We start from the raw sequence: 23,012 nt of genomic DNA, 5'->3' as shown, positions 1-23,012 counted from the left end.
GGATTCCCCTTGGTGTCTAGTTTTCAACAATGTATAGGTCTGCTAGGTTTCCTTAGGTACCGGCAGAGCTAGGGTTAAAAAACTACAGCTAGGCACTTTGCCAAAAAAGGGTAATTTTTCACTGCAAAATTGAGGTGTGACCACGTTGCGTTGTGCGCCGTTTCCTGTCGCAGGCACGAGGCCGACCCACACAAGTGGGGAACCATTTTTCTTGTAAGACTTTGGGAAACGCAGGGTGGAAGGAAATGTGTTAATCACGCAGATTCCAGAACTTTCCACTACAGAAATGTGGAGAAAATGTGTTTTTTTTGTCAATTTTTTAAGTTTGTAAGGGTTTCTGGGTAACAGAACCTGGTGGGAGGCAGTCAAGTCACCCCATCCTGGATTTCCCTGGGTGTCTAGTTTTCAAAAATGTATAGGTTTGCTAGGTTTCCATAGGTGCCGGCAGAGCTAGGGTTCAAAAACTACAGCTAGGCACTTTGCCAAAAAAGGTCAGTTTTTCACTGCAAAATTGAGGTGTGACCATGTTGCGTTTTGCGCCGCTTCCTGTCCCAGGCACTAGGCCGACCCACACAAGTGGGGTACCATTTTTCTCAGGAGACTTTGAGGAACGTGGGGTGGGTGGAAATTTGTGGATCCACACAGATTCCGGAACTTTCCACCACAGAAATATAGGAAAAATTTGTTTTTTTGAACATTGTTTTATGTTTGCAAGGGATTCTGGGTAACAGAACCTGGTGGGAGGCAGTCAAGTCACCCCATCCTGGATTCCCCGGGGTGTCTAATTTTGAAAAATGTATAGGTTTGCTAGGTTTCTCTAGGTGCTGGCAGAGCTAGGGTACAAAAACAACAGCTAGGCAATCTGCCAAAAAAGGGTCATTTTTCACTGCGAGATTGAGGTGTGACCACATTGCGTATTGCGCTGTTTCCTGTAGCGGGCACAAGGCCGACCCACACAAGTGAGGTACCATTTTTATCGGGAGACTTAGAGTAATTCAGATTTGTAAATCAACTGTTATTAACTATCGAGTTGTTATGCAATTCTCCCTTCCAAATGAAAGACATTGTGTAAAAAAGAAGTCATTTTGAAAAATGACCAATAATTTTCATGCTAGTATGAGTATTCCCAATTTTGAAAATGTGCAAATATGTACTGTTTCTAAATCTTATATTTTTACCCAGTTCAGAAATACATAGGTGTCCTTCATACCGATTTTTCCATGTATACATTTTCCAAGAATAATTGCTCTATACCCGGTACATAATAAAATACTATTGCAAGTTGCTGCTCATATTTTGGCTCTGGGTTCGTTGGGTTCTTGGTGAACCTACAAGTCCTATATATCCCCACAACCAGGAACGTCCAACGGATGTAACGGTATATTGATTTCAAAGAGCTGTCATAAATACAAGAAGTTACAGGTAAAAACGTTGACACAAAAGGCTGTTTTTTTCAACTATTTTTCAATGTTTTCAATATTTAACTGTTAGTTTCCATAAAGAAACCTTCATGGATTTAGACAAATGACCCCTTTCTGAATTCAGAATTTCGTTTACTTTTCTAAAATGTATAGCTTTCCAGGATCCATTATTGCTTTCATACTCATTTTTACCATTAACTGGAAGGAGGTTGAAAGCATTAAAAATAGCAAGAATAGGCTATGTCCCAGAAAAATGCCAAAACTGTGTAAAAAATGTTGGTTCTCTGACAAAAGACTTTCATTCCCTACAAGCTGAAAAAATGGGGTTTTCAGCCCCCCAACCCCTTTTTTGATAACATTTGCCGGGAAAAACCCAGAGGCTTTCATTTGCAGCCAGTTTTTCCCATTTTTCTGAGAAAAAAAACAAAAATGTTACTGTATTTTGCTTAATTTCTGAGACCCCTCCAAGGGAATCCACAAACCCTGGGTACCTTTAGAATCCCCATAATGTTGGAAGAAAAGGACGCAGAATTGGCGTGGGTACCTTATGTGGTCAAAATGTTACAGGGGCCTAAGCGCACACTACCCCAAATAGCCAAAAGAAAGCACAGGAGGGGAAAAGGCCTAGCAGCGAAGGGGTTAAGGTTTAGGGTGGGTAAGGGATGTTGGTGGGTAAGGGATTTTTTAAGTTTTAGGTTGTGTATCAGTTTTGTGTGGCAAAGGAGCCTTTGGGGTTTAGGGTGGATATGGGTTTTTGAGTGCGAAAGAATTGTTTTAGGGTTTAGAAGGTGTATAGATTTTAGGTGGTAAAGAATGTTTAGGGTTTAGGCTTGGTGTGTGTTTTTGGCTGATAAGGTATTATTTTGCGGTTAGGGTGTGTATGGGTTTTGGGGTACATGTAATTTTTAGGGTTTATGTTGGGTATGGATATTTTGGTGGTAAGATATTTTTTAGGGGATTGGTTTGGTGTGGTTTTTTTGGGTGATATGGGCTTTTTTAGGGTTCAGGGTGGATGTGGGTTTTTAAGTGACAACAGAATTTTTAGGTTTTAGGACAGGTAGGATTTTTTGGTGGGAAAGGATCCTTTAGTGTTGTGGGTGGGTATGGGTTTTTGGGTGGTAATACATTTTTTAGGGTTTAACATCTATATGGGTTTTTAGGTGATAGGATTTTTGAGTGTTTGGGTGGGTGTATGTTTTTGATAGGTACAGTATTTTTAAGGTTTTGTATGTATATGGGTTTTTGGGTGGCAAGCAATTTTGTAGGGTTTAGGTCGGGTATGGATTTCTTGGTAGTGAGGTATTTTTTTAGGTTTTAGGGTGGGTGTGGGTATCTGGGCGATAAGGGCTTTTTTAGGGTTTCTGGAGGGTATGGGTTTTTTAGGTGGCCAGTGAAATTTTAGGGTTTAGGGTGAGTATGTTTTTGGGTGGTAAGAGATTTATGAGGCTTGGGTGGGTATAGGTAATGGGTGGCAGCAAACCTTTAGGGTATAAGTTGGCATGGGTTTTCAGGAGGCCAGGGTCATTTTAGGGTTAAGGGTGCGACTGCGTATAGGTTTTTAGGCGATAAAATGCTTTTTAGGGTCAGTTTGTGCATGCTTTTTTGGGTGGCAAGGGATTTTTGAGTTTTGGGTGAGTATGGGTTTTTGGGTGGTATGTTTTTTTAGGGTTTAGGGTAGGTTTGCACTTTTGAGAAGCAAGAGATTTTTTGTGGTTTTAGGGTCAGTATCGCTTTTTGGGTGGTAATGGATTCTTTACTGTTTAGGGTTGATATGGGTTTTTGGATAGCAAGGGATTTTTTTAGGAATTAGGGTGGCTACAGTAATTTGGGTGATTAGGGATTTTTTAGGGTTAAGGTTGGGCATGGGTTATGGGTGGCATGCAAACCTTTAGGGTTAGGGGTGGGTATGGGCTTTTGGGTTGTAATAACTCTTTTAGGGTTTAGGGTTTGTATGGGTTTTTGGGGGGCAATGGATTTTGTATGGCTAAGGGTAGGTATGGGTTTTTGGGTGGCAAGGGAATTTGAGCATTTAGTATTTGTTTGGGCTTTTTGGGACCAACGGATTTTGTAGGGTTTACGATGGGGATGGGTTTTTGGGTGAAAGGGAAATTTTAAGGTTCAGGGCTGGTGTGGGTTTTTGGTTAGTAATTGTTATGGTACAGGGTCGGTTTTGGTTCATGGATGGCAAGGGATTTTTTTGGGTATGAGTTTTGTTGGCAAAGAAACCTTTAGGTTTAGGGTGGGTATGGGTTTTTGAGGGATCATTTATTTTTTAGGGTTTAGCTTTTGTATGGGTTTTTAGGTGATACAGACTTTTTAGCGTTTAGGGTTTATGATAAGCATGGGTGAAATTTGCGAATTCGCGTTCCGGAAAGTCGCAGATTTCACCGCGAAATCGCAAAAAAAATCTGCGGATTCGTGAATTTTCTCACGAAATTGTGGATTTTTATTGCGATTTGCCCTGGTGTACTTTCTACTGGCTAATCCAGTAAGTGCTCCCTCATTGGGTAAATGTATAGTGCTTTTACTACACTGCAGCTGCGTAAAGGGCCAGAAGATGTGTCTCCAGTGACCATGTGTGCCTGTAACACAGGCACAGGCACACATGGTCACTGGAGACACATCTTCTGACCCTTTACGCAGCTACAGTGTAGTAAAAGCACTATGGGGCAGATTTACAAGCCGCTTGCGTCTCTTTTGCGCCGCAGTTGCGTCACTTTTGGGCGAGGGCGATCCTGCGCAGGAGCGCCTCCTAAAAGTGGCTGAGTGAAATCTACAAGGTTTGGGGTGTGTATGGGGTTTTGGGTGACACAGGAGTTTTCAGGGTTTAGGGTGTGTATGGGTTTTTTTCTGGGGAGGTATTTTCAGGCTACTGGGTGGATATGGGTTTTTGGGTGGAAAAGGGATTTTTAAGGCTTTAGGGTGGTATGGTAATGGTTTGCAAAGGAACCTTTAGGGTTTAGGGGAAATGGGTTTTTAGTTGGTTATTGAATTTTTAGGGTTTATGGTGGGTATTGGGTGTTTAGGTGGTAGGGGAGATTTTAACGTTAAGGGTGGGTATGGGTTTTTGGGTCATAAATAATTTTTAGGGTTGTTAGTGTTTTGGCTGGTAAGGTATTTTTTAGGATATAGGGTGTGTATGAGTTTATGGGTGGCATGGAATTTTCCAGGTTTATGTTGAGCATGAATATGTTAGTGGTAAGGTATTATTTAGGGGTTAGGGTTGGTATAGGTTTTTGGATGATAAGGGTTTTAGGGTTTAGGCTGTATATGGGTTTTAGAGTGTCAATGGAATTTTTAGGTTTTAGGTCAGGTATGAGTTTTTGGTGGAAAAGGATCCTATAGGGTTGAAAGTGGGTATGGGTTTTTGGGTGATAGTACATTTTTGGGTTGAACATCTGGATGGGTTTTTAGGTGATAAGATGTTTTAGTGTTTGGATGGGTGTATGATTTTTATTGGTACTGTGCTCTTTCAGGTTTTGGTGTGTGTGTGGGTTTGTGGTTGGCAAGGGAATTTTTAGGGTTTAGGTTGGGTATGGATTTTTTGGTGTTGAGGTATTTTTTACGGTTAAGGTGGGTTAGGGTATCAGGATGATATGGTTTTTTTAGGCTTTAGGGTGGGTATTGGTTTTTGGGTGGCAAGTGGGTTTTGGGTGGTAAGGGACTTTTCAGGCTTTAGGGTCAGTACGGTAATGAGTAGCAAAGGAACCTTTTAGGTTCAGGGTGGGAATGGGTTTTTAGGTAGTAAGGGAGTTCTTAGGGTTTGGGAAGAGTATGGGTTTTTGGATGGCAAGGGATTTTTTTAGGTTTTGGGAGGGTATAGGTTTTTGGGTATAAGGTCGTTTTTAGGATTTAGGGTGAGTGTGGGTTCTTGAGTGGCATGGGGTTTATTGGGTTTGGGTGGGTATGGGTTTTTGGGTGGTATTTTGTTAATGGGGTTTAGGATGGGTGTGTTTTTTAGAGTGGCATGGGCTTTCTTTTGTGGTTTTAGGGTGGATATAGCTATTTGGGTGCCAAAGGAATTTTTACAGGTTAGCGTGGGTATAGATTTTTTTAGGGGTAATGGATTTGTTAGGGTTCAGGGTGGGTATGGGTTTTTGGGTGGTGGGATTCTTTTGCCTGCTAAAACAGGAGCATCAGTGGGAGAGGTAGCTAAGAATTGGGAAACTCTATTAATAAAAGGGAGAATAGAGTAAGGGTCATTCCCCATCTTGGTGCATTCCCGTTTTGACTGAAAATTTATCTTTTACATTGCCCTCTGAGCTCCAGCGAATTTGGGTAAAGTTGTTCTTGTGCAAACAAACTATGAGGGATAACAAGTCCATGGGCATGCCCAACTACTGGAGCACTACCCATAACTTATTGCATGAAACTAGGCCAAAAGCTGACTTAAGGTCAACCAAGGCATCATTCATACTGCACTTGCCAAGCACAACAGTCGGCCAGTATATTAACACAAAGCAGAAGGCTTGATATATTGTACTGATGTGTGCACGAAAGCCCACCTGGAAGAGGGAATTAAGATTTTGTTAGTGTCAATCCACTCCTGAACCTTTTCCAGCAGAAGGCGTGTGTCTCTTGAGTGTGTGTGTGGGGGGGGGGGTTTCTTTTCTCCTTGTATCTATGTTTTCTGCGCTGCGTGTGGCTGTTGAGGTATGGGTGTGCATGTGTGTTTGTGTGTGCTTGGGATGGTAGTTGGGACTGTGGATGGGGAAGAGGTAGGAGGGGGAGGTACTGTTGGAGCTGGAACACTTCTGCCGTTAGTGTGAAGGCTGGAGCCTTATTGGATCTCTGTGGGGTAACCATATCCGAGTGAATACCCTCCTGGAATGATACCATTTGTGTCAAACAATTGGTGTATACCTGGAGGCAGCAGAGGAGACCGACGCAGAGGGTGAGGTGCCTGGCACGAAGGAGACAGGTCCCCTTCCAGAGCAGCGGCCACCAACACTGGGAGTGGGAGCAGCTGGGAGGGTGGAGATGGTAGTGGTGCTGATGGACTCTGATGTAAAAGATTCAGTACTTGTCTCCTCCACCACCACAAGGGAGTAATTTCTGGAGCTGGATTTGGCATCAGATGTTGCAGATGTTATCTCAGACATGCCCTTGGTGTGGCTCCCCTCATCCTCTGCACCATTGGCACCCCCTTTGATAAATAAGCACTGGACCCAGACTGGCGAACTGCTCCACCTTCATCTGTGGCACTGCCTCCTACACTGGCCAGTGCTGATACTCTGAACAAGAATGGAAACGAATCACAAAAGACATCTGCATGTTTCTGACACATAGGTAACATTATTATGCTTTTTTAATGTACCCTAATATAGGCCTGGATAGTCGCCTAACCTTCAATGTACATTTTCCCTGCCATTGTACTACATACAGTTTTTGGTATTGGTTAAGGTGCTTCATAAATGTTGTGTGGTTTTCCCAGGAAAACTAGCCTAAACGCTGCTGACACGGTAAAGGGATACAAAGTACAGGAATCTAAAATTATATTTGTGTGCTCATAGGCAAATGAATCAACCGATATGTGGTTAAGGAAATGAATCCTGCTGCCGCACGTACCTTACCCTGCAGTCTGCAGAGCACACAAATGTCATTTTCGATTCCTGGACTTTGTATCCATTGACCATCGAGAGCTTTCCTGACTGTTTCAGATCTACTGACAGCGTTTACTCGCTGAGGGACACCGAAGGGAGGCCACGCCTTGTTGGGCTGTCACCCCTCGTATTCCTGAAGAAGACCAGCCATGACATCTTACTAATGCTTTGTCAGGGTCAAAACTTTGACAATACTTTATGGTTCAGCCTCGCCTATCTCGTGGTTCAAATCAATAAGCAAATCTGCTAATTATCAGAGATATTGTGTTTTCCTTGTTGTTCTGATCATCTCCCTATTTTTCCTACTACACATTGTACATATGCACTGTACCACTATCACTGAGCACCTTATGTCACTTCAAATCTAGTCACTTTCATCCTTTGAATCTCACCTTTGACAGCCTTGTAAATATTTGTAAAAACATACCAGATGTTTCAATTTATATAATACAATACTTTTACCAGCATCTACTAGTGAGTGTTGTGTAATTTTGTGTTGCAACATTATTCAATATGCATTTGATTTTCTATTGGAAACCAATTATTTCTGCTATGTATTAAGCAATTTTTTCTTTGATTGATTCTATTTCTAAATATTTGTTTTTACCCCGACTGAACCATTGTAGTTTTGTCTATACATACCCAGGTTCCATGGGACACAGGGTTACCCCATTTCTACTATACCTTACTTTTAAATTAGCAGATTTTGGAGTCACTGCAAGAGGTGGCTGTTAGAAGGTGGTTCTGACATCTGGGCCGTCTGGATTTTTCACTTTTTGAGCACCTATTTGCTGAGCTTTTACTATGGGAGAGCCTCATAGTTTGGGACTCACCCACAGTGAACTCATGAAGAAAGAGACTGCATGTGGATTGTACTGGTGTCCCCCTAGCTTGACTTGGCCACTGCTCAGCAGGGGGAGTAATGGGCACGGGGCTGGTTACATGCAGACATGTGTACATGCGTGGGCACACGTGTATGGGCTGCGCAAGGGAGATATCTGGTGTGCACAGCCCAGGAGCAGCTACAAAGTGAATGGTGTGGCAGGACTTATGCAGAATTGGGTGGTGACATGGAATAGGCTTTATACACTGGGAAGAAACATGTCAGGGAAAGTCAGTGTGTTTTACTGTTTTCACTTCATTATTCTCCTATGGGGATGTGGAGCCCATGGGCTAGTGACACTTTCCTAAGGCCTACAAATTCCAGACATGCACTAAAGTCCACCGTAACTTGTGTGAGAAGAAGTATTCTGCAGAGTCCAAGTCATATTTGTACTGCATCCAGAAATGTTATATTTCTCTGAGTCATCTCATAACCAGGGCCTGGCTGGGGGCTTACTCTGCCAGGTCGATTTAATGACCTTCCTCTCCAAGCCGTGGCCTCAGAGGCCCAGCCCAGCACAAAAAGCATTCCAAGGGCGAGGGCCTCCACGCCAAGAAGAGAAGATGGGTGGAACTACAGGTTCATCCATCAGTAGCTGACACCCGGTGCCAGGCACCAGGCCCCTCTAGAGGGAAGCGGCTCTCAGAGACCATGTGGCAGGAGACGCTGGACGACGCCATTTTGAACAAACCCAGAGGCCTGGGCAAGAAGGAAGGAGCAGGGGCAGAGAAGTGATGTGTCGATGTGTAATAGGGCAAACAGAGACTTCCTGCCAGCCCCCTCCCCAATTCTTTAAAAGTGTTTGCACAGAAAGAAAAGCTCTCTCTGGGGTGTGGTCTGCTGAGGCAGAGAGTGCAGGAGCCTGGTTCAATGGGCAGTTGGAAGGATGAACCCCCTGACAGTCCTAGGATCCTGAACAGTGCCAGGAGAAGAGACCAGGACTAGTACATAGAAGCCGGGACCTCTCTACAGGGAGAAGAGAGGCCCAGGAGGAGAGCCAGGTGAAAGGCTGGCACAGGGAGCCAGTGAAGACAGCTCCCCACTGACTGCACCCTCCTTGAGACCAGGAGGGTGATGGAGAGTGCTCCCAGTGGCTGGGGAGCACCACCAAGATCAAGAAGAGGCAAAAATGGTGCAAATCTGCAGCCTGGGGGCTGAGATATGCCCCCTAAGAAGGTAGATGACATTTGACCTCCAAGATGACCGATGACGAAATGCGCGGGGCTCAGCCGCAGGTCACAGATGGGCTCCCGGAGTGGGTCAGATCCCGGGGGCTGCCTCCAACAGAAGTTAAGGTGGGGAGTGCCGTCGTGCTCCCCATAAAGAGGGTGAAATGGGGGTCCAGGATCCCAAATCCAGGCCCCGCTGCAGGCGGGGGGTGCCGTCATGCCCCCTGCGAAGATGGAAGCTGGGGAGGGCTCCCCGTGAAGAGTTGCCCCCACGGGGTGCCAGGAGCCCAGCATTTCCTTTGCTTGTGGTGGACCCTGCCCAAAATGAAGTCGGGGAGCGCCGTCGCGCTCCCCGTGAAGATGTGGAAAGGAAGGGGCCCGGAATCCCAACTCTGGGCCCCACCAAATCTAGGGTGCACCGGTGTGCACCCTGTGAAAATGGCCCAAATGGCCCAGGACCCCATCCCCAGGCCCCGAAGAGGGAGATGACAAGTCAGGGAGCGCCGTCGCGATACCTGTGAAAATGGCCACACTGGCACCTGAAGACTCCTGAGGTAGGGGAGCGCCGTCGCTCCCCCCTCAAATATGCACAGGGGCCTGAGACCCCATCCCCCGTGGAGAAGGAGGAGACCAGGAGAGTGCAGCCACACTCCCCCAAGGACAGGAGAAGTCCAGCGTATCTGCCTGCCGGAGCGGGCAGGCCAGAACTGCGTTGCCAGCTCCCATGGCAGCACACAATGGTGCTGGCTGGGCAGGGAGCCAATGGGGGCAGCTGGGGTGGACTCCCTGGGCTGACCTCCAATGTGTAGGCATGCGGGGGTCCCAGTTGGGACTGGGACCCCCAAATGGAAAAGAAGAGGTTCGAGGGGCCCAGGCGGGACCGGGCCCCAAGAAACAGAAAGAGCGGCCGGGGTAGGCTCCCCAAACCTAAACACTCACCTGGGGGTCCGGGTGGAACCGAACCCTCCAATGAGGGAAGCAGCGGCCGGAGGCCCACTTCGCAGCTCTCCCCAAAGCAGCCGGAGAGCCGCTGCTCTAATATGCAGGAATTCTCATAATGCCTTGCAGGCCAGGACCGACCTGCAAGGGCAAAACAGCATTTCCTTTGCTTGTGGTGGCCCCAGGAGAATGGGGTCACCACCATATGTGTGCAAGGGTGCAGGAGAAGCTGCAGGAAAATGCAGCTTCCCCCAGCACGAGAAGAAGTCCCTCCCTAAGTCTCATGGGGCCTTGAAAAAGATAATTCCTCAGGGGCTCAGCCAACATTTAATTCCTCCTGGGCTGGAACTTTTGTTCTACAGTTGGAGGAGTATTGAGAAGTGCGCCAAGGGCTGATTTGGGGATGGCAGGAGAAGGGCATCCCCTGGAGGTGTAGAGGTATAATTGCACCTGTAGTGCATTTACTAATGTTATTTCTTTCAGAGGGACTGAAGGTCACATGTGCAGTACCTGTGTAAGGTGATGTCATAAGTAAAGTGGGGTTAGGTTGCCTGACATTCCTGCTAGGGAGTCTGGCTGTATATGCTTTATCCTGTGTTTCATCTGTGATACCTTTAGGGGCTGTAATTTCAACGCATTATAATGTTCAACAAACGTGATGAGTACTGTCATTCTAAGTGATGCTTAAACATGTGTTCTTGCTGCTGCGCTTAGGTGAAGAGGAACCCAGACTGTTAGCCCCGAGGATGTAGAGGTGTATACTTCATGGTCAGTAGGAGATGCTCAGTCAGGGTTATGTGTTACCAGGGCAGGGGTGCCTATTTAAATTATTGTTGAGGTAATGGGGTGGGTCGCCACTGCGATGGTGCCAGTGAGCAGGGCCCTCACTCCAGGTTATGTTCAACTAACTGCATTTGGGGGCAAGATGATGTGCATACATGTGAGTGGTGGTACTAGACCCCCTGCTGGAGGGGTGGAGATGTTATGCAAGGTCACAAAGTAATGTCAACAGCTTATGTATATTTGTAAATTGGTGCATAGTATTGAGTAATGTGTGTGTTTAATAAATGTACTCTTACTTTTATAAAGCAAAGTACAGACTGGACAATCAATTATTGAGTGTTATATTTGTGCACCTGTAATGGCGATTACTAGCCCATGCCACCTCCATTGAGTAAGCCTCAAACTGCTCTGCAACACTACCCCCTGAGAGTCAGACGCTACAATTGAGTGTTTGGTTCCAGTGAAGGACAAATGTAATCATGTTATCTGTGCAGGCCTCACAGATACTGCCTCATTGTAAGTCATACAGGAGAGAGGTATTCTACTCATGGGTGAAATTTTCACCAGCAGATGCACACACAAATACATTTCATTCTTTTACTGAAGATGAAATACCAGAGGAATATTGTCCATACGAGGACATTGAAGTTCCGCTCACCTACCAGGAGCACATAAACTGGTTTAAAGGCACCCTCCCACACATAACAGATAAAGTGAGACTCGGTCAGCTCGGCAGAGATGGAGCCACTTGGCCCAGTCCTAATGGCTTACACACTCTATCCAGACATTGACACAATGACCGTAGCAGACTTATGTCCACTACAAAAGGAAATAATAAAACTTTACAGAAATCTGACACAGTTTGTTATGAGAACACTCACACTTCAGCCAACAAGGGCTACACCAGCAGGACAAATTCAGGGGTCTGCAAGTAAAACAATTCCACAAACACTAAACGCATTTATGGCTAAAATGCCTACTAAACGTGAACAAATGGCATTATGGCTAGCTCAGAAAATACCACAGTTAGAGCCAGTGTTTCCACACACAAGCCCTCAAGAAAAACATAGGGTGTTAACAATCTGCTTGCCAATGGGGATAGCTCCCCAGATAGAGGATTGTACCTCTTGGAGGTACAGTTTTTACTGCCTTCTATATCAGAACTCATGGTATCCCTTCAATACCAGTAATACCAGATGTATTGAGACAGATACAGAATGAGTATGGAGCTGAACCTGCTCTGCACTTAGGGATGAAATTGTTGGGAAATTTTGCCGAGGCGTCAATGATTATGTTCACAAACATAAAAGGGGAGGCAGTGGCAATATGCCAACGCCTGAGGGATTTCACTCCTATACAGCAGGAGTGTAAATTACCTAAAATTATCAAAGATACATACGCCAAATTAGGTAGAGATAATGTGGGAGCTAGAGCAACAAAACCTCAACTCATGGGTGGTCCTGGAAAGGATAACACCAAGCAAGCACCTGATTCTTCTAAGAAGAAATGGGACAATAAAAAACAAAGGAAAAGAGAGAATTGATTACAATCAAGGGGTGGGTCTCCTCAACAGGAGCCTTCCAAAAGGAGGTACAACCTTAGGAATTGTGTTAACATAAAAAACCCTGACAGGTATCAGGATATTGATTCACATTCTTCTCTTTCCTGTCAGGGTTCATTCAAAAACTCAGAGAAGGAAGGACAGTCATCACATAGACAAGAAGAACGAACAAAGTCAAGAAAGAAGATAAACAAAAATTGAAACCTCAACTTAAAAAGAAGAAGGCAGCTGGCCTTAAAGTAACAAATGGCAAGGATACTGGGGACTCAACACCTGATACTAGGGTAAGTGTCCCACCCAGTTATATGAAATAACACTGCAAATAGAGAGTAACAAACTAAGAAAAAAGCAAAGGTCTCTTTTGGGAGAACCTGAGTTATGGCTATGACATCCTTTTGGCTGAAACAAATCAGCCGTCTGAGATTGTTATGGAATGCCCGAAGGGAGAAATGGTAATTTTACTAGATTTTGCCAAACTCGTTCCAGTATTACTGAAACATTCATATGCACAGGAGTCGGTGGTATCACTTGCTCCAGCATTATATCCTAGCTGGGTAGTCGCCTCAGCCTTTAACCTACATTTTACCTGCAACTGTATTACATAACAGTTTTTGGTATTGGCCTTTTACCTAGTTAAAGTGCTGCATAAATGATGTGAGGTTTCCCCAGAAAACTAGCCTAATTTATTATGCATGAGGATTCTTAGAATCACAGCAGGATTACCATTTGTGCATTAATAACTATGTATAAGGGTCATCCCTTCCGTCATCCTCAGCTGAGATGACACTGCAAGATAGAACTCCTGAGGGTACCCTTCGGTTATTTTTACACCATATCTTCACTGGGGCAGGCAGAGGAGAATGACTTCCATCCTCACACACTGACGTGAGACGCAGAGGTTCCTGCACGCAGACACTCTAGCACACAATGTTCCGACATCCTTTGTGGGGTGTCCATCTCAAGACCAAGACGGGGTCCTTCATTCGCATAACCCAGGTAATGGGGTTGACTCTATCCTAGGGGCTTTCTTGGCTCTACACCTACATACATGCTAGGTAAACTTAGGTACATCTAGTTAGGGTTGCATCATAGGAGTACTCATTATTATTGTCATGTATTTATATACCTGCCTATATTCATTGTTTTAGCAGTATGGTAGAAATCTACCATCCATTTACTCTGTGCTTATAAACATTTATTTCTGTTTCTGTCTTACGGTTGTTTCAGCATACATATTTTACACTAGAATGACGCTGGTTCAATAAATGCTTATTGAAAATATCCCCACTGTTTGTTCTGTTTATTTCCATGAGACAAAGTGAGCACAAGTGGCTTAGCAAAAAGTACTGCACTGTTTCCACAATCCCTGATGGGACAGGGTTGTCATGTTCGATAGTTGCCAGAAACTATTCTCTCCTTGGTAAGAAGAGTTTACAGTGGCACTGTGAACTAGCTAAGTATACAGGAGAACATACCTGGTGGGGGTGTCTGGGATCAGTCTGGACACCAATCCCACAGTTTTTGTTGTCTAAATGAGAAGATCCTATATAGATTCATAGGAACTACATGACAACATCACTACTCGACACAGATAAAACAAATACATCATCTGGACTTGTGATAGTAAATTTTAAGATTGTTCGATACAAGGCACTTCTTAGTCTGCAAGTTAACCATTGCTCCCTCACACATGATGTTATCTGCAACATTGGCAGTATCAACATCAAATGCCACAACCACAATGTCACCTACTTCACAATATAGCAGGGGATGTATCGTATTTTGCTCCTGACGGTCTTGTGTCCTGACATACCTGTCCCATCTCCTGCAAGGAAGTTTAGAGCTCACAATGGAAATAGGAGTCACACAATTGAATTGAGACATGGTATCCATTCTACAATTCCTAGTCATCAAATTGGGAACCATTGGATTAAATGTTAAGGGGTCAAATGGCTTCCTTGTCAAAGTTTAGGATTGCCTACTTATTGCTCTGCCTGGTGGTCTGGTGGGAGAGCGAGAACCACATCTCCCAGCGTACTTTGCTGCACCAATGCCGCCAACGGAACCAGGAAGCCTGCACTGGCCAGGAAGCGCATAAAAACACCTTGGGGCTTCCACAGCATGGGATGCCGGTTACTCTGCTTGGAGGTCTGGTGGGGGAGCGAGTACCACAGCTCCCTGCCGACGGAACCAGGAAGCCTGCACGCGCCAAGAGGTGCATTAAAACACCATGGGGTTCCTGCAGCGCGGGACACCCTTTGCTGGAGATCTGATGGGGGAGCGAGAATCACAGCTCCCAGCTTGCTTTGCGGTGCCAACACCACCGACGGAACCCGGAAGCCTGCACATGCCAGGAGGCGCATAAAACCATCCTGGGGCTCCCGCATCGCAGGACGCTCATGCGTGTGCCCGGGCTAAGGACATGGCCGCCTGCGCCCGTCAAAGCCTGGAAAAGGTTGGGCTGGGCTCCCCGCCCTAGATCTGCCCCGGGATTTATTGAGATTTGTGTTTGGCTGGGATCTCAAGCTGCCACCGTGAATAGAGGTAGTGTGTTCTATTTCCCGCTGATTCATTCTTCATGATCATGTTCTGAGAACTGTGACTTTCTGTTCTTTCGTCGTTTGTTTACTTTTCTTTGTTACTTAGCCACCTTCCAACCTGCTCTACCTTAGTCCACCTAGTTTTTAGGTATGGGCAAGAGGAAGGGTGCTCCAAGTGTCCCTATCATGCTACCTCCACCCGCACCCGCTCAATTGATAATTATCTAACTCTGGCTGTGGACATGGCTATAAATAAAATACGACTAGTGGAACGTCATCTTTCACTCACAAATGGAGATAATGTACCCTTGCTCCCCAATCAAAGCTCCTATGAGCCGCCGCTGATGCTCAGTGTATCCACCGCAACAAGTCCATCTGCGGTTTCACCCGGGCTTGTCTGTCCTGAGGGGTTGGCTAAATGCCCGTGTCAGCACAGCTTGTTTGGGGGCTGGGTCTTCGGCGTCAGGAAGGGTAACTGAGCCTGGCCCTACTCGCACAGAGGATGGTGATCATCATTGTGAATCTGATGTTGAGAGTGGCCAAAAAGCCAAGCACAGGAGTAAAAAAGTTAAATCAACAAAGTCTAGAAACCTTGTTGTAAACAGCAAAATGGCTCCATGCAACATGGGCAGCAACGATGAACAGATTGAGCCTCTGACAGTGGTAAATGAAAATACTTGGAGCAAACTTAGTAAATGTAAAGGTGAACTTCTGGACCTCAAATTGCGCCCCATTATTGATTGACTAGCCATAATTCAAGCTAGACTGGTGAAGCCCTTAGAGCCAAGGAAATATGCTTGAATTTGATCTCTGATCTATCCCCCACCAAATCTGCTCTGACCATGGAAGTACTTAATCTACAGGTTAAATTACATGTAAAGCAACTGGTAACTTTCTAAGCCAGGCCCCCTTACCCGTGATTGATCTCCAACCGGTATTCGCTCCTTACGTTGTTGCCCTGACTAATGTACCCAGGGTCGCAGTGGATAATATGCAATCCACCAGGGACCTAATGAATAAATCAATTCACTAGTTGAATAACAATGTTGCTTGCAGTTGGGACATATCAAAAGAGATCTTGCTGGCAAGACGTGTCTGGGGGATTGGTGGTGGGGGTTGTGGGTACAGTGGGGATGTAATTGGGGTTAATTTCCGTAATTCTATGGTTGTTCAGGAAATACTGCATGAAGCTAGTTTAGGAATGGTTAAAACTAGCTCTGTCAAGATAGTGCCACTTGGCTTCTTTTATCAGCATTTGGTAAATCAACCCTTTATTCCTGTCAGTTTGACTTAAAAAACTAGTATGTTGCCTAGACCCCGCCCTCAAGCGAAAATCCCCCTGACCAATAGATTCTCAGCCTTGGCTGGGTTGGAGGACATTGATTGACGGTTCAATGAGGAGAATGTTTGTTCAGGCCTATTGGAGAAGGGTGGGGTACTTAATAGTCCATTCTCTGTTACCCAATTGCCTACCATGCTTTTACAGAATTTTCTGCCCAGGGGTCCGGTTTACTGGAGAAGGGTGGGGCACCTGATAGTTCCATCTCTGTTTCCCAACTGTCTAACCGTCTACTATCCCAATTCAGAACGATCCTCATATAGGGCCCAGTGCTTTGGGAAAAGGCAAGGCACCTGACAGTCCAATTCCTGTTGTCCACCTACCTACGATTCTTACACAGCATTTTCTTCCCCTAGGGACAGCTGTGTGCACCTGCATGGATGAAGACCCAATAGATAATGCTTGTTTACATTTCCTAAGCTGGAACATTGCGGGTGTAGCCTCCAAAATCTCGGTTGATGGATGTAGTTCTATTATCTCAAACTACAATATAGTTTTCATGCAAGAAACTTGGGAGGCAAATGACATTGTATTTGATGGCTTTATGTGCTTTAGCTTGCCTGCGACTCCATCTTCATCTGTCAGAGCTAAAGGGACTTTGACTGCCTGGTTTAAAGTTAACATTGGCTGTTCGGTTTTACCATTATATCAGGAGCAGAGGGAGGTGCAGGCCTTCTGCCTCAACTGGAAAGATACCTACAAGATCTACCTGGAAACGTTTTATAACAACAACTTCTTGTCTAAGGGTGACTGCAATTTTCAAGGACTTTTTGTTGTGATCGATATACTTGTAGACAGAGAGGCTCAGGCCGAATGCCCCCTCAGTCTGTTGGTGGCGGGGACTTTAATGTGAAATTGGAGCACCCTCCGTCTCTATCTCCAACCACTTTTGACCTATTTTCTCCAGACATTGATTGTAATGTAATGGACACTAGGGGGCAGGCTTTACTCTCCCAGGCATGGTCAACAAGGTCCCCAATTCTACTGACCCATATATTCCAACTTTTATAGTGCGGGGCGCTGGGAGCATAATTGACTACATCTTTACCTCCTGGAGTATGTCCCCAACCATTAAGAATTGTGAGGTCTGTACTCAGTCCTATAGTGTCCACAACCCCATTTCTGCTAAGACATTGGTAGCACATGTGCAATATAAGCTTAAGCCTTTGTGTTCCCAGGTCCTATCTATCAAGGACACAGGGCTTAGGGTGATATGGGGAACCGCAAACCTGAACAGAATTATGTCTCAGGTGATATGCAATAGTACCTCCCTGGTGAACAGCTGTAATCGCTTACCCTGCGAAACCGCTCGCTTCCTAACTCACTTTACAAACCTCTTAGTAAAGATAAAAATCCTGCTTTCTAGACCCATTGCTCAGTCGCTTTGCTATGCTAAATCATGGTTTGATAACAGTTGTAGAGCAGCCAATAATATCCTTTGTAGGGCACTAAAATAAACCCCCAGAGACCAGTGTGCTATTCAGGAAAGTAGAAAGCTATACCAGCAAGCCAATAAAAGAAGAAAGGCTGCTATGAAGAAGGAGAAATGGGAGTCTATTGTGGGTGCCTGCCAATCTAAAGACCCACAAGCTTTCTGGAAAGCAGTGCGGTCTTTCTTATCGCCCGTTTCACCAACAGATAAAGTAACAGGCCATATCTCGGCCGAGGTATGGTTGGCGTATTATGCTGGGTTGTATTTCTCCGACTATAGGGCTGACAATGCCTCAGTACAGATGACTACAACATGCCCAAGTCTTGTTTTTAATGAAGAGGAGATTTTCAAAGCAATTGTTGATAGCAGATGCAAGACGGCTCCGGTGCCAGATGGCATACCACTTGACTTATTTAGGGAAGACCCTGTGTTCTGGACTCCAGTCCACACTTCAGTTTTGAACTCTATCTCCAGTGAGGGGGTGCCAAGGTCATGGCATTCATCTGTAATTGTCCCTGCGTTTAAAAAAGGAAATATGCATGATGTTAATGTTACCACCCGATACCCCTTTTGCATTCCATAGTTAAAAGCATTGGTGGAATCATTTTAGACCGCTTTCTGGACTGGATTAATGCCAACAGCATCCTTGCTTCAAGCCAGTATGGATTCAGAAAGGGGCTCGGTACAGTTGAACAGTGCCTTAATCTCCACCTTATTATGGTAAAATATAAATATGCCAATTGTGTTTCCACTCATTTGGCGTTCATGGACCGGTCAAGCGCATTCGACTATGTCTCCTTCTCAAAGCTGTGGGTTATTCCTAGAGAGCATGGGTATTGAGGTGGGTCTGGTTACATTCTTCATGCTCCTCCACCATGATCCTTCTGCTTCAGTTAGGTTTGAGAGTGCTGGCAAATGTACAGAGCAGTTCAGCATCAAGCGCAGGGTGTCCCAAGGTTGCGTCCTTGCCTTAATTCTCTTCCTTCTCTATACAAACGATCTGGAGAACACATTAGTTTCTGTTGGAGCAGAAGTTCCACTTGTGGAGAAAAAGGCTGTGCCTGCACTGATATATGCTGATGAGGCAGTCCTTTTGGCAAGGACTGCCAACAGCCTTCAAAAACGTATCGTCAGCTATGTTAGCTTTATGAAGGACCTGGGCCTGGAGCCAAACCTCAAGAAAAGTTTTACAATGATATGTGGCCCAAAAAATACTAAAACCTGTAGTCGAAACATAGAGGGTAAACCGCTGGAGAGGGGCAGCTTTGTCCCCTATTTAGACCTGGAGTTTGCTGAAGGTTGTACGTGGCTTACCTGTGTTAAAAATAGAATAACCTGATATACACAAGCTGTTGTCACTACTTTTTCACTTGCCATATCTATTGGTAAAAATCCCATTGCCCCAATACCAATCAATCAATGCATTTATATAGCGCACTACTCACCCGTAGGGTCTCAAGGCGCTTGGGGAGGGGTGGTCCGCTACTGCTCGAACAGCCAGGTCTTGAGCTGCTTCCTGAAGGCGAGGTGGTCTTGGGTCAGGCGGAGTTGGGTCGGGAGGGAGTTCCAAGTCTTGGCGGCCAGGTAGGAGAAGGACCTTCCTCCTGTGGTGGCTCTTCGGATGCGGGGGACGGCGGCGAGGGCGTGGCTGGTCGATTGAAGCTGGCGGGTGAGAGTGTAGAAGTTGAGGCGGTCGTTGAGGTATCTTGGGCCTTGGTTGTGTAGGGCTTTGTGTGCGTGGGTGAGGAGACGGAAGGTGATTCTCTTGTTGACCGGGAGCCAGTGCAGGTCTCTCAGGTGTCCGGAGATGTGGCTGTGTCGGGGGATGTCGAGGATGAGTCTTGCTGAGGCGTTCTGGATCCGCTGGAGTCTCTTCTGGAGTTTGGCAGGGTACCGGCGTAGAGGGAGTTGCCATAGTCCAGTTGGCTGGTGACAAGGGCCTGGGTGACCGTCTTCCTGGTCTCGGTGGGGATCCACCGGAAGATCTCACGTAGCATGCGCAGGATGTTGAAGCACGACGAGGAGACGGCGTTGACTTGTCTGGTCATGGAGAGGGAGGAGTCCAGGATGAAGCCCAGGTTGCGTGCGTGGTCTGTTGGTTTGGGTGCGCTGCCCAGGGCGGGGAGCCACCAGGAGTCGTCCCAGGCGGAGGGCGAGGAGCCCAGGATGAGTACTTCCGTCTTGTCTGAGTTCAGTTTCAGGCGGCTCTTCTTCATCCACTCAGCTACTTCTTTCATCCCTTCGTGTAGGTTGGCTCTGGCTGTGGCGGGGTCGTTGGTGAGGGAGAGGATCAGCTGGGTGTCGTCGGTGTAGGAGATGATGTTGAGGTTGTGCTGGCGTGCGATGGCCGCAAGGGGGCTCATGTAGACATTGAAGAGGGTGGGCTGAGCGAGGAGCCTTGAGGAACGCCGCAGATGACTTTGGTGGCTTCTGATCTGAATGGGGGGAGGCGGACTCTCTGCGTCCTTCCGGCGAGGAAGGAGATGGTCCATTCCAGTGCCTTCTCCTGGATTCCAACGTTGCTGAGGCGCTGCACTAGGGTGCGGTGGCAGACAGTGTCGAATGCTGCGGAGAGGTCCAGGAGGATGAGGGCCGCTGTTTCCCCGTTGTCGAGCAGGGCTCGGATGTCGTCAGTGGCTGTGATGAGGGCGGTCTTGGTGCTGTGGTTGGCCCGGAAGCCAGACTGCGAGAGGTCGAGGGATCCGTTCGCCTCGAGGAAGGCGGCCAGCTGCTTGTTGACGGTCTTCTTGATGACTTTGGCCGGGAACGGGAGGAGCGAGATGGGGCGGTAGTTTTTGAGATCGGTGGGGTCCGCTGATGGTTTTTTCAGTAGAGCGCTGAGTTCGGCGTGCTTCCAGCTCTCCGGGAAGGTAGCGGTGTCGAAGGAGGTGTTGATGATGTCCCGCAGGTGGGGTGTGATGACAGCGTCGGCCTTGTTGAAGATGTGGTGAGGGCAGGGGTCGGTTGGAGATCCGGAGTGGATGGAGATCATCGTGCGGATGGTGTCTTCGGTGCTTATCATGGTCCAGGCGCGGAGGGTGGTGGTGGGGGGCGTTGGTGCGGTCGTGGCGTGCGTCGGTTGTATGCTGAAGCTGTTGTGTATGCCTGCGATCTTGTTGTGGAAGTAGGAGGCGAGGGAGTTGCAGAGGTCTTGTGATGGGGTGATGTCGTTGTTTCCGGCATTGGGGTTGGAGAGCTCTTTGACGATGTTGAAGAGTTCCTTGCTGTTGTGTGCGTTGTGTCCAGTCGTTCCTTGAATGCTGTTTACTTGGTGATGTGGATCAGTTGGTGGTGTTTTCGGGTGGCGAGTTCGAGGGTGTCCATGTTGTCTGGTGTTGGGTCTCTGCGCCAGGCTCTCTCGAGGGCTCGGCAGTTCTTCTTGGAGCTTTTGAGTTCGTCGGTGAACCATGGGGCCTTCTTGCTGCCGGGTCTGCTAGGCGGGGTCCTCATAGGGGCAAGGTCGTCTGCGCAGTTGCTGATCCACTTCGTGAGGTTGTTGGCGGCCTGGGTGGGGTTCGCTGAGCTGGCGGGGGGGTCCTGGCTCAGGGATGCGGCGAGCTGGTCGGCAGTGATCTTGTTCCAGCTCCTGCGTGCAACCTGCTGCTGGTGGTGGTGGATCGTGTTCTTTCTGAAGCTGAAGTGGACGCAGCTGTGGTCCGTCCAGTGGAGTCCGGTGGCGTGGCTGAAGGCGATGTCCTTGCTGGATGAGAAGACGGGGTCGAGTGTGTGTCCGGCGTAGTGGGTGGGGGTGTTCACCAGCTGCTTGAGACCAAGGTTGGCGAGGTTGTCCAGCAGGTTGGTGGTGTTGCGGTCATTGTTGTTCTCCAGGTGGAAGTTGAGGTCCCCAAGGAGGATGTAGTCAGCGGAGGGGAGCGCGTGTGGGCTGATGAAGTCGGCGATGTCTTCGTAGAATTGTGTACGTGGTCCCGGGGGTCTGTAGATGAGGGTGCCTCTGAGGGTGGTCTTGGGGTCGGTGTGGATCTGGAAGTGCAGGTGTTCGGCGGTTGTGAGGGTGTCCTTGGTGCTGGTTGTGATGCGGATAGTGTTCCTGTGGAGGATGGCGATGCCTCCTCCGGTCTGATTACCGCGGTCCCTCCGGATGATCTTGTATCCGTCCGGGATGGCGATGGCGATGTCGGGCGCTGAGGAGGCGTTCATCCAGGTTTCTGTGACGAAGGCGACGTCTGGTGATGTTGTGTCGAACAGGTTCCAGAGCTCTACGACGTGTCTGTGGGCGGAGCGGGTGTTGAGAAGGATATACTTCAGGTGGTTGCTGTTAGTGCTCGGCTTGGCGGGTGCCGTGCAGGTCTGGGTGCAGGCGAAGTTGCAGGAATGGCAGCTGAAGGGTCCGTGGGTACGTCTCAGGGTGGCTCGGTAGCATCCGGGGATCCGGCCGGTGTTGAGTGCGTTGAGTTCGGCGGTGTCGTAGGTCCGGCGGGTGGGCTGGTGTCAACGGGGGCCAGGGGTCCGGGCTCTGGGCGCGGGCCAGGCGCAGACGGGCTTGCCTTTGGCACGCCTTCGGCGCACAAGCGGCGCGCTCGCTGCGCGTCAACGCTGCGCGTTTGCCACTCTGCCATATGTGGAAAGTGGGGGGCGTGGCGAGGGAGGAGCAGCTGGGAGGCGGGTGCGGGGCGCGCGAATGGGAAGGGCGATCGAGGGAAGGGGGCGGGGCCGCAGGGGGCAGCAGCGGCGGGGAACGGGGAGGTGGCGGGAAAGCGCGGCAGGGGCTGGGCGCGACAAGGGGAGGGCAGAGGGAGGGTGCAACAACAGAAATTAAACAACACGGGGCAGAGGGAAAAATACAGAAAATTAAACAAGGAGCAAATTAGACAGGAAGAATACCAACGAAAATACAATCGCAGCGCAAGCGGGGAAAGAGCAACAACAGCGAAGGAACCAGGATCAGAGCTGCGGGCAGCGGCGGCACTCGGCGGGAACCGGGAGCACAGCTGCGGGCAGTGGCGGCACTTGGCGGGAACGGCGGGCAGCCTGGGCTCACTCACGAGGAGTGTGCGCGGTGCATGGGGTGACCGGCCCAGAGGACCCAATACTAGAGATAAACAACTGTAAATGCCTGCCGATTTTAACACATGGAATGGGTATCTGGGAATGTAAGGATGCTCGTGCAATGCAGATAGAGGAGAATAGATTCTGCCACTGAGTATTAGGGGCCCTCCCTTGGCTCTTTGGTGCTCAATCTGGTCCAACAAAGTAGCTGATTTTAATCGGACTGTTATTAGAGATTGTTTAAGTTGTGCCCGTGGTTAGACCATCCCCTGGCTTCAATATATTAAAACTTGTTTTTCGACACTTGGATGTGCCTCATTGTTTGAGCACCCTGA

The sequence above is a fragment of the Lissotriton vulgaris genome, chromosome 12 (genome assembly GCF_964263255.1).
Source record: "Lissotriton vulgaris chromosome 12, aLisVul1.2, whole genome shotgun sequence".
Lineage (NCBI taxonomy): Eukaryota > Metazoa > Chordata > Amphibia > Caudata > Salamandridae > Lissotriton > Lissotriton vulgaris.
This window is presented reverse-complemented; position numbering follows the sequence as displayed.